The sequence below is a fragment of the Sminthopsis crassicaudata genome, chromosome 1 (assembly GCF_048593235.1).
Source record: "Sminthopsis crassicaudata isolate SCR6 chromosome 1, ASM4859323v1, whole genome shotgun sequence".
Taxonomy (NCBI): domain Eukaryota; kingdom Metazoa; phylum Chordata; class Mammalia; order Dasyuromorphia; family Dasyuridae; genus Sminthopsis; species Sminthopsis crassicaudata.
In genome coordinates, this window is record NC_133617.1 from 227,023,551 (window position 1) to 227,037,337 (window position 13,787).

A 13,787-nucleotide genomic window follows, 5' to 3' on the forward strand; every position below is an offset into this window, starting at 1 on the left:
AATAATAATAGCTAACATTTATATAAGGCTTTAAAGTTGGCAAAGCACTTCACATACATTATCTCATTTTCTTTTCACATAATACTATGGGGTAAGTACAATTATTATCCCCATTTTACAGATGATGAAAATGAGCCTGAGGGAGATTGGAACTTGTTTAATGTCACTAGAAGTGTCTGAGGTAGCCTTTAAACTCAGTTCTATGAGGAATGAAAAGCCAAGACAGAGTTTCCGGGCAATTAACAATCTATTAATTAGGCAGCAAATGATCAATATTTATAGTCAGTGATGTGTCTCAGTAACAAAAAATAAAACCATGGAGATTCCTGAATGTTTAAATATCCCTGGAAAAGGAAGTGCCTCTGACAGGTGAAAGTCAATTTTGACTAATGAAAAATTAATGTTGGTGTGGATATTTTTAATGAGAAGATGAGTTAAAAGTCTTCAGCTCCTTCTGCTGAAAAGTAGCTTGATCAAGAGATCTTACCTACCGTGATACTTTTATTTGTATTTAAATTAACTCAGGATAGTTATTTAATGTGACTTAGCTACTGTCTTTCAAGAAATATCTTTAGCAAGACACCTGCCACTCCCCTTTCCAAAAAGAAACAAGGCCCCAAGCAAGTAGGAACATTGCTGCTTTTTCTACTCTGGGCACCCATAAAATTACCACTCTTTAGTGGCAAGGGGTAAAGCAGCTTGAACTGTGGGTCATGACCCCCATATGGGCATCATATAACTGAATTGAGAGTCGCAAAAAACTTGGCAACAATAAAAAGTTTCTGAATATAATTACCAAAAATTAATTCAATGTCAAATGTGTAATGACACTGAGGTGTTTCTGGCTGTGCTTGCAGTATTTGTGAATGCCCAGCATAAAGTGCCCATGTTATGTGTTCAGAACTAAGACTGCAATGAAGTTGCACAATGCAACATGAACAAGCTATAAATTGTCAGTGGAGATGTATATGTATCTCTTCTCTTTTCTGTGCTAGAGTATGGGGGGGACACATACATACATATATACATACATATGTTTGTACATATATTTGTACATATATATCCCAGAATGTAAGCTTTCTGGAACAGATAGGGAGATTCTTTTCAACAATGAGATGACTCAGGCCAGTCTCAATGAATTTTTGATGAAGAAAGCTATCTGCATCCTGAGAGAGGACTGTGGGAACTACATGTGGATTACAACATAGTATTTTCACTTTTTTTCTTGTTGTTTGAATATTATTTCCTTTCTCTTTCTTTTCTTTTTCATCTGATTTTTCGTGCGTAGCATGATGATTGTGGAAATACGTATAGAAGAATTGCACAGGTTTAACATATAGGATTACTTGCTGTCTAGGGGAGGAGATGAGGGGAAGGGAAGAAAAAAATTTGGAACACAAGGTTTTGCAAGGATGAATGTTGAAAATTATCTTTGCATATGTTTTGAAAATAAAAAGCTTTAATATTCACATTAAAAAAGCTTTAATATCCCTGGAATCAAATGACTAAACTTTCTTACTTGTAGATAAAACTGAAGATGAAAACTTAAGGCATCAGTTTACCCTTAAGCAAGCACTAAAAGTGTTATCTCCTCAGGATAATAATGTATGTTTCTTTATCTTCCTCCTACTCCCATGCCATTTCAGTAGCATTTTGATTTGAAAAACTCTTGGTGTGCCAAAAGCTGAAACAATCTTATAAATTTCATGCACTTAAGGTCTAAAAGAAACTTGGATGAATATAAATAATGACCAACATTTGATTACTACTTTAAGGTTTATAAAAGATTAGTATTTAAAAAGTTACTTTGCCATCTGGCAAGTGGATTCTTTTTTTTTTTTTCTCTTCATATCATTTCCCCATTCTATTAACATATTTTATTGATGTCTCTTGTTTTCGCTTCAGTCATTTCTTGAAATAAAAATATTTGCCTTCCCCTAGATCCAGAATGAATCCTTCCCTGAGACAAAGAAAAGCAAATGAGCAAAAACCCTAGTGTTGTGATTGTATTCAATAATGCATACCCTATATCATTCTGTGTCAATTGTTCCCTACTTCTTTTCCCGGAAAAGTGTGTTATCTATTCTTCAGTACTATTATTGATTTTATTTTTCCATTCTCTTTTCCCTTCATGTTTCCCCCTCTTTTCTATCTCCCTATTTTTTTTCACACACTTACAGAATCCTAAAGCTGGGAAGAAATGTTGATTCTTATTCTCATTCTTGACCTTTTTTGTCTATCATATCAAACGAACATTTTCCATCATTCCAGACATATTCCAGACAGCTAACTCTGACTTTAGGTTTCTTGTTGAATTTTTTAAAACTGGTTTTTGAATTTAACTATAGTATTTTTGGGGGTATGGAAATATGATTAGAGCCTAGTAAAATTTAAGGAAAAAGGAACTATAAGGGATTGGAACTGAAAATCAAATTTATATCATTGGAAACTTAGTGATTATTGGTGGGCCTAGAAATTTGAGAAATTGTTATAAAAACATTTTTGAGAAAAAGTATGAAGCTGATGATATAGCTTATCCGTAGGGCCAATCCATAGTCATAAAGATACAAAGAGTAATGAATGAAATTTATCTCTTTTATGCAAGTTACTTCTATCATCATATTGGCTTTATAGGAATTGACCATACCTTATGAGATCTAAGACAAACATACTTTTACCTATATCTACTATATATCCCAAATTCATTTTCTATACCATCCCTTATAAAATTGGTTACACCAAACTTGGATAAAACCAATAACTTCCTCCTGAGAAAACTTCTCTCTATTATAGAGCATTGGGTTGGGAATCAGGAACATTCATCTTCATGAGTTTAAAGTTGGCCTCAGACACTTATTGTTTATATGATCTTGTGTGAATCATTTAAGCCTGTTTGCCTGGGTTTCCTCATCTGGAAAATGAGTTGGAAAAGGAAATGGGAAAAAAAAAAGAATATAAAAAAAACCAAAATGAAGAATCAGACACTACTGGAAAAACAAACAAACAAACAAACAGCATGCCTTAACAACAACAATAATTTCATTTGCCTCTTAAGGAGAAATGGAATTAATTTCATCTTTAGGTAAGGCCACCAGAACTCAAGGAAGGAAAAGGCTCCTTTGAAAAACAGTGTTTGTCCATTTGTCCATGGAAACGAAAACTGAAACTAGGATTTGGATACTAAGTATAAAGCAGGACAAGTTAAACTGGTTTGACTGATCTGACAAGCTGCTTTAAATGGCTATGATCAACTGTCATTCTCATTTAGTTGAAGTCAGAGCTTCTGATGAGAAATTTAAATCCTATTTTAGTGGTTAAATTTAAATATGGCAGAAATGGAAATCACAAAACTGTAGTCTTATATTGGAGGAAAAAGGTGAAAAAGACATTTCAGCTTATTAAAGCCTTAGAAAGGTAAATCTCAAATTTGTATACCAGTTTTACTTTGAAAAATGAAAAACAGATGTTGCCATGCCTTTCTAACACTTTTGGTAAATTAGCATTAAATTTCTGAAGCAAACAGATGACAAGATTCTGCATGAGATATATATCTGGCTGTGAACTATGAACCAAGCACCATCAAACTTCAAAGAAAATAAACATTATAGACTAATTATTACAATTCTGGTGACAGCTTCAGGGAGCCAGCAGGAGAATGATGCATAAGCAGATTGAGTCATAGAAAAGAGAATTTTACTTTAGTGGGATTTTTATGTGTATTTCTAAAGAAGTTAAAACAGAAGATTGAATTTGGAATATAATTTCCAAAATCAGAAATCTGTCACTGCTTAGACGCATGCTGGTCTATCTAGCCTGGAATTTTATAAGTAATCTATAGTAGCAGCTAGGTAGGGCAGATAGGGCCCTAGGCTTGGAATCAGGAAGACTTGTCTTCCTGAGTTCAAAGTTGACCTCAGATACTAACTCTGTGACCCTGGGTAAATCACTTAATCCTGTTTGCTTCAGTTTCCTCATCTGCAAAATGAACAGGAGAAGGTAATGGCAAACTACCTCAGTATCTCTGCCAAGAAAACCTCAAATGGGTCACAAAGAGTTGGACATGACTGAAAAATAAAGAACAATAAATGAAAGTAACTAAATTGACTTTGATGGCCCATGGTAGGAAAAAAAATAATCATACCTTTGAGCAATACAGGTAAAATGCTGCCCTCTATGGTAAAAATACTTAAATAAGGAAAATAAAACAAACAAACAAACAAAAACAACTGAAGGAATCAATCTCAACTTTTGTGTCATGACACAAACTAAACTGTGTAAGTTAAAATTAGTAAAATAATGAAATTTTGGACCCAGAGGACATCTTTTCTCTAAGAAAATAAACCACATACCTTGAGGTTCCTTATATGTGAAATGAAGGGGTTAAAAGAGATGAGAGATAAACTCTATGAAATCTCACAATTCCAAAATTCAATGAATGATTGAATCTTTCAGTTAGAAAGACTCTTATTGGTAATATAGCCAATTGGATTAGAGCTTATTTGTAGTTAAGGTATTGTATATTGCTCTGGTTATCTCACATCTAGAACATTCTATCTCTGCCACATTTTAGAAATAATAATAAATGGTTATATAGCATTCTAAAGGTTCCCCCCACCCCCCACCCCCCACCCCCCGGCCTGGGGTTAAGTGACTTGCCCAGGGTCACACAGCTAGGAAGTGTTAAGTGTCTGAGACCACATTTGAACTCGAGTTCTCCTGAATTCAAGGCTGGTGCTCTATCCACTGCGCCACCTGCTGCCCCCACACTCTAAAGTTTTAAAAGAACTTAATGTATATGATAATCATTTAACTACTTTGATAGGCATTAATTACACATATTTCCTTGTTTACATATAAAGAAATCCCCTGAGTTGCCTAAAGCCTAAATTATTGATGTTGAAAGGTATATAAAAATATGCCTTTATCTTTCTATACCTTTGGTGCTTTCTAAAATTTCATCATGCTTTTAGTTATCCAGAATTCTCTGGGTCTGTTTGGCAAGAAGTTGTGTTTTACAAATTTTGACTTGCTATCAGGCCCGAAGTAACAAAGTAACTCATTTAGTATAGATAAAGATATTAAGATTTATTGCTGCTCTGAATGATAGATTCTATTAAACCTTTTAATATCTAGAGTGTAGTTGCTTTAAAATTGCAAAGCACTTCACAAGTATTATTTCACTTGAACCTCACAACAACCAACAGAGGTAGGGGCTATTATTATTCTCATTTCACAAGTGAGGAAATTGAAGCTGAGGGAAGTTAAGTGATGTATGGGACCATTTAACTTCTAATGTAAGAGCTTACAAGATATCTTTAAAAATGGTGAAAACAAGGTGATAGAGAAATGAAGATTATACTATTTTGGGGGCATTCTTCAAAGATGCATGTTAATCATCTGAGTCTGTCAATGAAAAAATGATTCATTGGGCAACCTGGTTTCCTAGGGCACCTCTGAGACAATATGGACAGTTATTATATTCAAGTAACCTTCATAGCATACAGCTCTATTTGGAGATTTTCCTGATCAGAGGCTTTCAGTGGGATCCCACTGTTTGTAATGTTCAAACTTTTTAGCCTGGTCAGCAAGTTTTCTACAATGTGACTTTTCAAGATGTACCATAACTTCCTGTTTTGTTTATAGTTTCTGTATCTCAAGCAAGTCTACTCACTATTCCTTAAATTTTCTCTTCCTTACATACTTGGGTGATTTGTCCATGTTTCTGTATCAGAAATACACAGTTTGACTTATTCCATGCCCATTTCCATACCTATTAAAATTCTACTTATTCTAGAAATCTTAGGTCCAGTATGAGCTCATTCATAAAAATATTCTTGATTTCCCCAGCCAGAAGTCTCTGCTATTATGATTTTTCAGAGCAGGGAGCAGAGTAAGAATTGGGGGATTTGGAGAGGGGCAGAGGAGTCAAGAGGGAGGAGAAGAGAGAAGGGTCTTGTGTATGTGTTTGTTTTTTCTTTGTTCCTTTACCCCTTTCTCTCTCTCCCTTCTCTCTCTGTAATGAGAGGGTAAAAAACCCAAAAATGAAAGTCTGCCCTCAGAGAGTATGTATGCTTAAATTGTAAGCTCTTTGAGGACAGGTGAAGTTTTGCTGATCTTTGTATCCTTAGTACTTCAAAAGTATCAAGTACATAATAAGCACTTTAAAAACATTGATTTGATTTCTATGGGAAAAAGATAAGAACAAAAGTTCATACTGAATATATATGTATATACACATATATATGTGTATAGATACATATATGTATTTTAATACATATGAAAAATAATTCCTGGAGTTAGAAAGGGGGCAGGAAGGATATTGTAGCTGAAAGCACCAAAAACCTTGTGGAGGGCTAAGAGAAGCTACTATATTTCATGAATGGGGAATACCACCATAAAGATGGATGAGGAATAGAAAGATAATTTGGCTAGACTGTAGAATGTATGAAAGGCAATAATCACAGAAAGACTACAAAGTCAATTGGAATCAGATTGTAAAGAATTTAAAATATCAAACAGAAATGTTTTTGATTGTAAAGATAATGTGGAGTCACAATTTATTAAAAGTCCTGGTCAGATCTATGCTCTAGGAAAATCATCTAGGCAACTGCCTGAATAACTGATGGGGATAAATTAATGCAGAGTGAAGCAAGCTTAACCTGAAAGCAACATACACAATGGCTATATAAATAGAAATAAAAAAGAACCACAAACAATGAAAAGTAAATGTCACAGAATGACAAAGTATGAACCAAATAATATTTCTCCTACTTCACTATGCCTTTGCATAGGTAGAAGATCTGTTGGGTATAGAATACTGCTTGTGTTTTCAGACTTTTAAAAAAATGTAATAACTGATTTGCTGATTTTCCCCCCCTCTTCTTCCTATATTAAGAAAAAAAAAATTGTTATACTGGATAGCTCTAGAGAAAGGGAAAGGGAGAAGCATACTATGAGAAATGTATATGATATAAAAATAAAAGTTACCAATGATGTAATTAGAACTCTGTGTCCCCGGATCTTCCTTAAGTATACATTCTCTTTGGGCCTGGGTTGGAAAGACCCTATATCTCAACCCCTTCAGGCTCTGGGAAAACTACCTTGTTCCCATGAGAAACTCCCACCTCCAATTGATCTGGAAATTACTTTGGTCAGGGAAATAAACACCACCCTTATTGATTTGAAAATTAGCCCTCAAGCACCTAGGGGTGCAGAAGTCCAAAGGACCTGAATTCAAATCTAATCTCAGACACTTAACACTTCCTAGCTGTGTGACCCTTGGCAAGTCACTTAACCCCAATTGCCTCAGGGGGAAAAAATTGCCCCTCAAAATTTCCCTAGCCCAAAGCCATAGAAGGCTAAATAAAAATCAAGACTGTATCTCAAACTTTGCTATCTTCCTAATCAGAAAGCAGCCCACTGAGAGAGTTTCTCAGTGAAAATAAACACATTTTGCAAAGCCTTGCTTGGAAATTAGGACTGTGAATTCTCACAAAACCTGCAACACCGGCCTGGGGACCCCCCTCACTGTTAGGGTATCTCACCCCTCAGCAAAAATAATGTTTTGTTTTTTTTTTTTCCATGGGAAAATAAGGGGAAAGACTTGAGGCAAACCCAATTAGGTTATTCAAATAATACAGGTGAGAAGATATGAAGGCCTGATTCAGGATACCAGTGAGAAAAGAGCTAGACTAGGGATCAAGAAGACTCTAACACATAAATAGAATAGGATTGGGAAGAGAAATAGAGATTGGTTGCATATGAGATAAAATGGAATCCTAGCCTCTCTACATCTTTTCTGTCGTCTTATAGTTTCTTGCACAATTTTATGATCTAACTACATTGAATTACTTTACTATTCCTCAAAGTAGGCACTAATCTCCCATTTCTGTGTTTTTGTTTTTACTAACCCCCAAGCCTGGAGTGCTCAGCCTCTTAGTTGCCCTTAAGATTTCCATTTCTACATTTAGCTCAAATTCTTCCTTCTGCAGAAATCTTTCCTAGCTTCTCCCAACTACTACTAACTTCACAATTGATATTAATTTACATCTACTAGAGTATAACTGGCTTTTTACACAGTCTTTCTCATAATTTAGTCTCCCTGAGGGTAGCTTTTGTTATATCACCAATGCTTTGTATAATGTACAGCAAATATTAAATGCATCTTGACTAACTAAAAATAAAAAATCCACAATATTTAACATCTGATCAAATGTAGGGATTAAAGGAAAATGGGAATTTGAGGGTGAGTTTGAGGTTTTTAACTTTAGTAACTGGACTGATTGTAGTAGAAATTGGGAACTTTAGGATAGAGATAGGCCTGGGAAGACAGATGAATTGTTTTAAACATGTTCAGTTTGAAATATTTAAGGGTCTTGGTGATGCAGACCATCTCTTAGAAGGAATTCTTATGTTTGTGTGTGTGTGTGTGTGTGTGTGTGTGTGTGTGTATTTCAATAGAAAGGGAGGGAGGAAGAGAAAGGGAAAGGCAAAAGTAGAGACAGAGAGAGACTAAGAGTGTGTGTGTGTGTGTGTGTGTGTGTGTGTGTGTGTGTGTGTGTGTGTGTGTGAGAGAGAGAGAGAAATTATGAACTGCATATACACCCCCCCCAAATACATATCAAGTAATAGACATGGAATTGACTCAACATTATCTAGGAAGGCTTCACAGAAGGTGGCTTTGAAGAAAAAGGGCAGGTAAAGGGACATTCTGGGAAGAGGAAATATGTGAGATGACCAAGACTTATGTATAATAAAATCCAAGTCTTCAGGCCCGAGAGTGGAAAGTATGAGCTTGGGGAAAGAAATGGGTACCATTACTATCCAGAATATCATAGATTTATAATCAATCAAGTATTTGTTGAGTACTTTCTACCTAGCTTTATATAGGTGTCATGGAAGTTGTTTATCATCTGTACTGAAAAAGGTACATGATGCTGGGATCAAGGTATATTGTATTCTTTATGAGTCCAATATGAGCTAGAAAGACTCTACCACAGGTCAGGCACAAATAGCCATTTGTTCATTTGGGATGGAGATGTCTCTAGCTTTGTACAATTCACATTTCTTTTGTACTACTGTGATTCTGCTTTGCTCATAAAGCAGAGTGCCTTCTTTGATGCAGGTATGTCATGCTGAGTAGTATCATGGAGTACTTCCTTATGTAAGTATAGATTTTGGCCTTTATTGAAATTTATTTGAGGAAGAAGATAAATGGAATGTAGAACAGACATCAAAGTAGATAATTTGAGACTAGAATAGAATGTAATAAGGCTCAGATTGATAACAGCACAGAAATGTACAAAGGAATTTGAGGAGAAAGAAATGTGGTACACAATTATCAAGGAAAGCTTTCATGTAGGCAACAGGCTTGCTTATCTTGAAGGATGGGAGACTTAGGGGTAGCATTTTGAATCTGATTTAAATAGTTATTAGTAGTGATTAATAATGATAGCTTACATTTATATAGTTCTTTGAAGTTTATGAAGGACATTATCTCATTTGATCCTCACAACAGCTCTGAGTAGCAGGTCCTATTATCTACATTTTATTGAAGGAGCAACTCCATTTTAGAAATTAAATGACTTGATTTACAGAACTAGAAAGTGTGTGAGACTGGATTCAAACACGAGTTTCAGTACTTTATGAACTGTCATATCTTTCTGATAAATTGAGTAATGAGTTGAATAAATGTAGAATATTTTTAAAAATTTATAATATTATCCCTTGTATTCATTTTTCCAAATTATCCCCCCCTCCCTCAACTCCCTCCCCCCCGATGACAGGTAATCCCATACATTTTACATGTGTTACAATATAACCTAGATACAATATATGTGTGTAAATACCATTTTCTTGTTGCACATTAAGTATTAGATTCCAAAGGTATAAGTAACCTGGGTAGATAAACAGTAGTGCTAACAAATAAATGTAGAATATTTAAAAAAAATTTTAGCAGTTATTGAAAACATAGTACATCTGAGTTGCTGTGAGACTGATGAGAATGAACTATAGGTATTTGTTTAGGGCAGAAAGGTGCTCTTATGTAAGAAAATAAATAAAATAAAACTCTTGACTGTAATGAAGATATTACTCATGCACTATCAGCAGGACTAGTACTCTGATTAGCTTCCTTATTCATAGATTTATGCTGATTCACCCATTTTCTTTCACAAAGACTCATAAAATTAATAGCATATAAATAGCAAGTATAGATCCTTGAGGGTATGACCTCTAACACTTTGTCCTTCAACAAGAAATTTAAAGGATGACAATATCATATTAAAAATGATGTTCTTCCTCTGTTGTTCTTAGAGGGGAACTTAAACATTCAAAAACCTTTTGATATATGTTTCAGAAATGATTTCTTCCCTAGTTGCTGTACTTTTGTTCCCTCTTCACCCCTATCCTCTTCTTTTTCTTCCATCTGTTCTCCTCACTGGCCTCTGGTATTATAGAAATATCAGGTGAGGTAGACTTCCTTGCCATTAATAATTGAACCTGAGGTGAGTCCTCCTATTCCAGGAGCAAAAATTACTAGTTATAACTTGGGCATGGAATGAATGAATGTGTGTTTTTTCTTTAAAATGTTTTATCAGTAACTTTGGTTTTGACATCATAGTCATTCTCATACAAAAGCCATTTAATCCTCCATTAGGATAAAGAAAAATTCAGCAAAAATGCCCAATAATATGAAAATTTCTGATAATGTAAACAGTAATCTGCCCTCATAGTTTCATACCTCTTAACTATAGGGAAGAAGGAATATTTCATTTCTTTTGCTTGGCGTAATATTCTTCTCTAAAATGTTCTCTGTTGAGGTTTCCTTAGAGGTCTCTGGAGGCAGCCTTAGTTTCAGTTTAGTAATCATCCCAAATGCAGCCAGGTATTAAAGTCCAAATCCTTTATCATCTCTTTCCAAGTCTTGTCTCCTTTCCTGCGGCCTGGTTAGCTTTTTTAGAGGCCCTCTGTAGTATTGGTTCCGAGAGCTTGAGCTCTGGCTTCTGAATCTCCCCACTGAGTCCTGGTTGAGGCTCCTAGCTGATATATGCTTACTTAAAGGTATAAATCTTGTAGAACTCTAGTAAGTACTAAGTACTGAACTAAAGAACCATACCATGCTAAGTAATCATTGTCTTTATCAATTCCACTGACTTAGCACCTTGTTTCAAGTTCTGGCCCATAACAGCTTGGTACCTTAATTATCTGTTCACTTACTTAGATTCCTTTTTGGTGATCTATTATGGTCTTTTATTATAGTCATTATGTATAGATTATGGTCAGTATGCATATTTTTCTTTTTCATCTATTTCTTTTTCTCCATATTAGCTTTTATAATCCATCCAACGTTTCTTTGATTTCCACATATTCAAATTTATGCTATGTGATAATATTCCATTACATTTATATATCACATTTTTCAACTATTCCCCTATGTGATGATCACCTATTGTTTCCAGTTCTTTTCTGCTACAAAGAATATTAGTGTGAACATATTTTGATATATAGGTTTTTTTTGTTTTTGTATTTCATTTTTTTGGACCATCTGTTTAAAGAGGGATTGATAAATCAGAGTATGAACAATTTCAGTAATTTTTTTCTTGCATAAGTAAAAATTGATATCATTTGGACCATATCACATTTCTGCCAATAGTGCATTACTGTGCCTGCCATTTATTTAACACCTGAGTCAGTTTGCAGAAGGTAAGGTGAAACTTCCAGTCATACATTTCCAAAAGACAAGTGAGGGAATATATATATTGTAATTACAGAAAAGAACAAAGCTAACTAACTCAAAGACTGGATAGAACTTGAAAACTACACATCCATCAACAAAGTTAATTAGGGAATTATTTCATACGCTAAAAAAGGCAAAGGCTAGGGACTCTTCAAAATTAGTTTCTGTCTACAAACTCTTGAGAAGTATTCTGCATTATTTATTTTAAAAAGGATATTAGTGGCTGAAAAAAATTAAATCTACTTCTAAAAAGAGCTTCTTGATAGAATTTGGCTTGTTCTCAAGTAATTAAACCTCATAACAGAGAAAGTGGTAATAATATCTCAAAATTTCGAATAGTTTTATGCAGAAAAAAAACACACCAGTACAAATATCTGTTCAGGAAGAAAAAAAATTTAAAAGGGATAAAGGAGCTATTGTTTTTGAGAAAAAAAAATCTATTACAAAATCAGTAGAAGGAAGGAAAAATAAATCAGTGTTAAATATTCTCTAAAAATCTTTAAAAACAAAAACAAAAACAAAAATTCTCTTATGCTAGAGATGATTAAAAAAAAAAAGGAAGAAAAATTCCCACTTTCCCTATCTATAAAATGAGAAGTTATTAAAAGTTGACAAAATAAAATTATTAAAGATCTATTTAGTAACAGTTAAGAATGTGTGTGTGTGTGTGTGTGTGTGTGTGTGTGTGTGTGTGTGTGTTTTCATGGAATAAAGAAGAAAAAATATAATTTTAAGGATCAGGGATGAGAACCAAATGATATACTTGATTCTACTACAGCTGAGATGTTAAAACAGAGAAGACAATGGGCCCTCTAGATTTTTTTTCCCAAAGCACATTAAACTCTGTGGGAAGATATGATAGGTAAGATGAGGTTTAACAAATACTAAGCTGAATCAAACCTAGCTTCAAGCCTAGCTTTATAAAGTAGCATTGGTATACTAAATAGAGTTGGTCTCAAAGCCAGGAAGACATGAGCTTATTGTTCAGCCTCTGATATAGCCTCTGTATACTAGACAACATTTTTAATTTCTAGATTAATGAGTTTCATTATTTAGGGATTTTTAATACCAAAATCAGAAGTTCAACCCCTGCACCTAATTCCTCACTAGCTTACTATATTTCATAGGATGACTTCCATTACATAGTCATCTATTAGAAATTAGATTAAACATGGTAGGTACTTATTTATTGAATGAATAGAAGAAGAAGCATGGTCTGATAGAAAGACTGGAGTCAAGTGAACCAAGTTGAACCTTAGGCACAGACTATCAGCGTGACTTTTGGAAAGTCAGTTAACTTCTCAGGTATTCAGTCTGCTCATCTGTATAATAAGGGGAATGGATAGCCTTGAATGTCTTTTTCTAGCTTTCATTCTATGATCCTATGAATTTATTATGTATGAAGGTAGGGAAGGAGTAGTAAAGAGACATCAACTCACTCACCAAAATGTTCAAGGTTTATCATCATTCATAATTGTATCTTTTTTAGTTTTATTTCTAGGTATTTTATGTCTAGAGAACTCTCTAGACATATAAAAAGTCAATGAAAAGATTTCCTCTGCCCAATTTAATTGCATTCAAAGGGATTTTCCTTTTTGAATTAATGACTCTAATAATATTAGAATCATACGTGATTCACAAACATAAAAGGATATTATATGCCACAAAGCATATTAAGGAAAAAAACAAATCCTTCCTTCCCTCTCCCCAAATGTACATCATTTCTAAGAAGATAAGAATTCACCCTTTTAATGTTCATATACACTTCCTATAATTTAGATTAGTTACACAATCCATAGCAATTGTTTTTTTTACAAAAAATGTTCCAGGAATGTTTCCCACCCATTTCTTGTATAAGGAAAGACAATTTAGTTTTGCCTAGGCCTTTTATTTTGGGTTCCAGAATATAATGGTTACAGTGTCACAGCTCTGCCCTAGTGAGGCAACATGAGGGATTTTGTGTTGAGTTGAGAGATACTGATAAGTTTTTTTTTTTGTCTTGAGAAAGTGTTCAGACAATTCAACTCAACTGCTCTTAAGAACAGGGGAT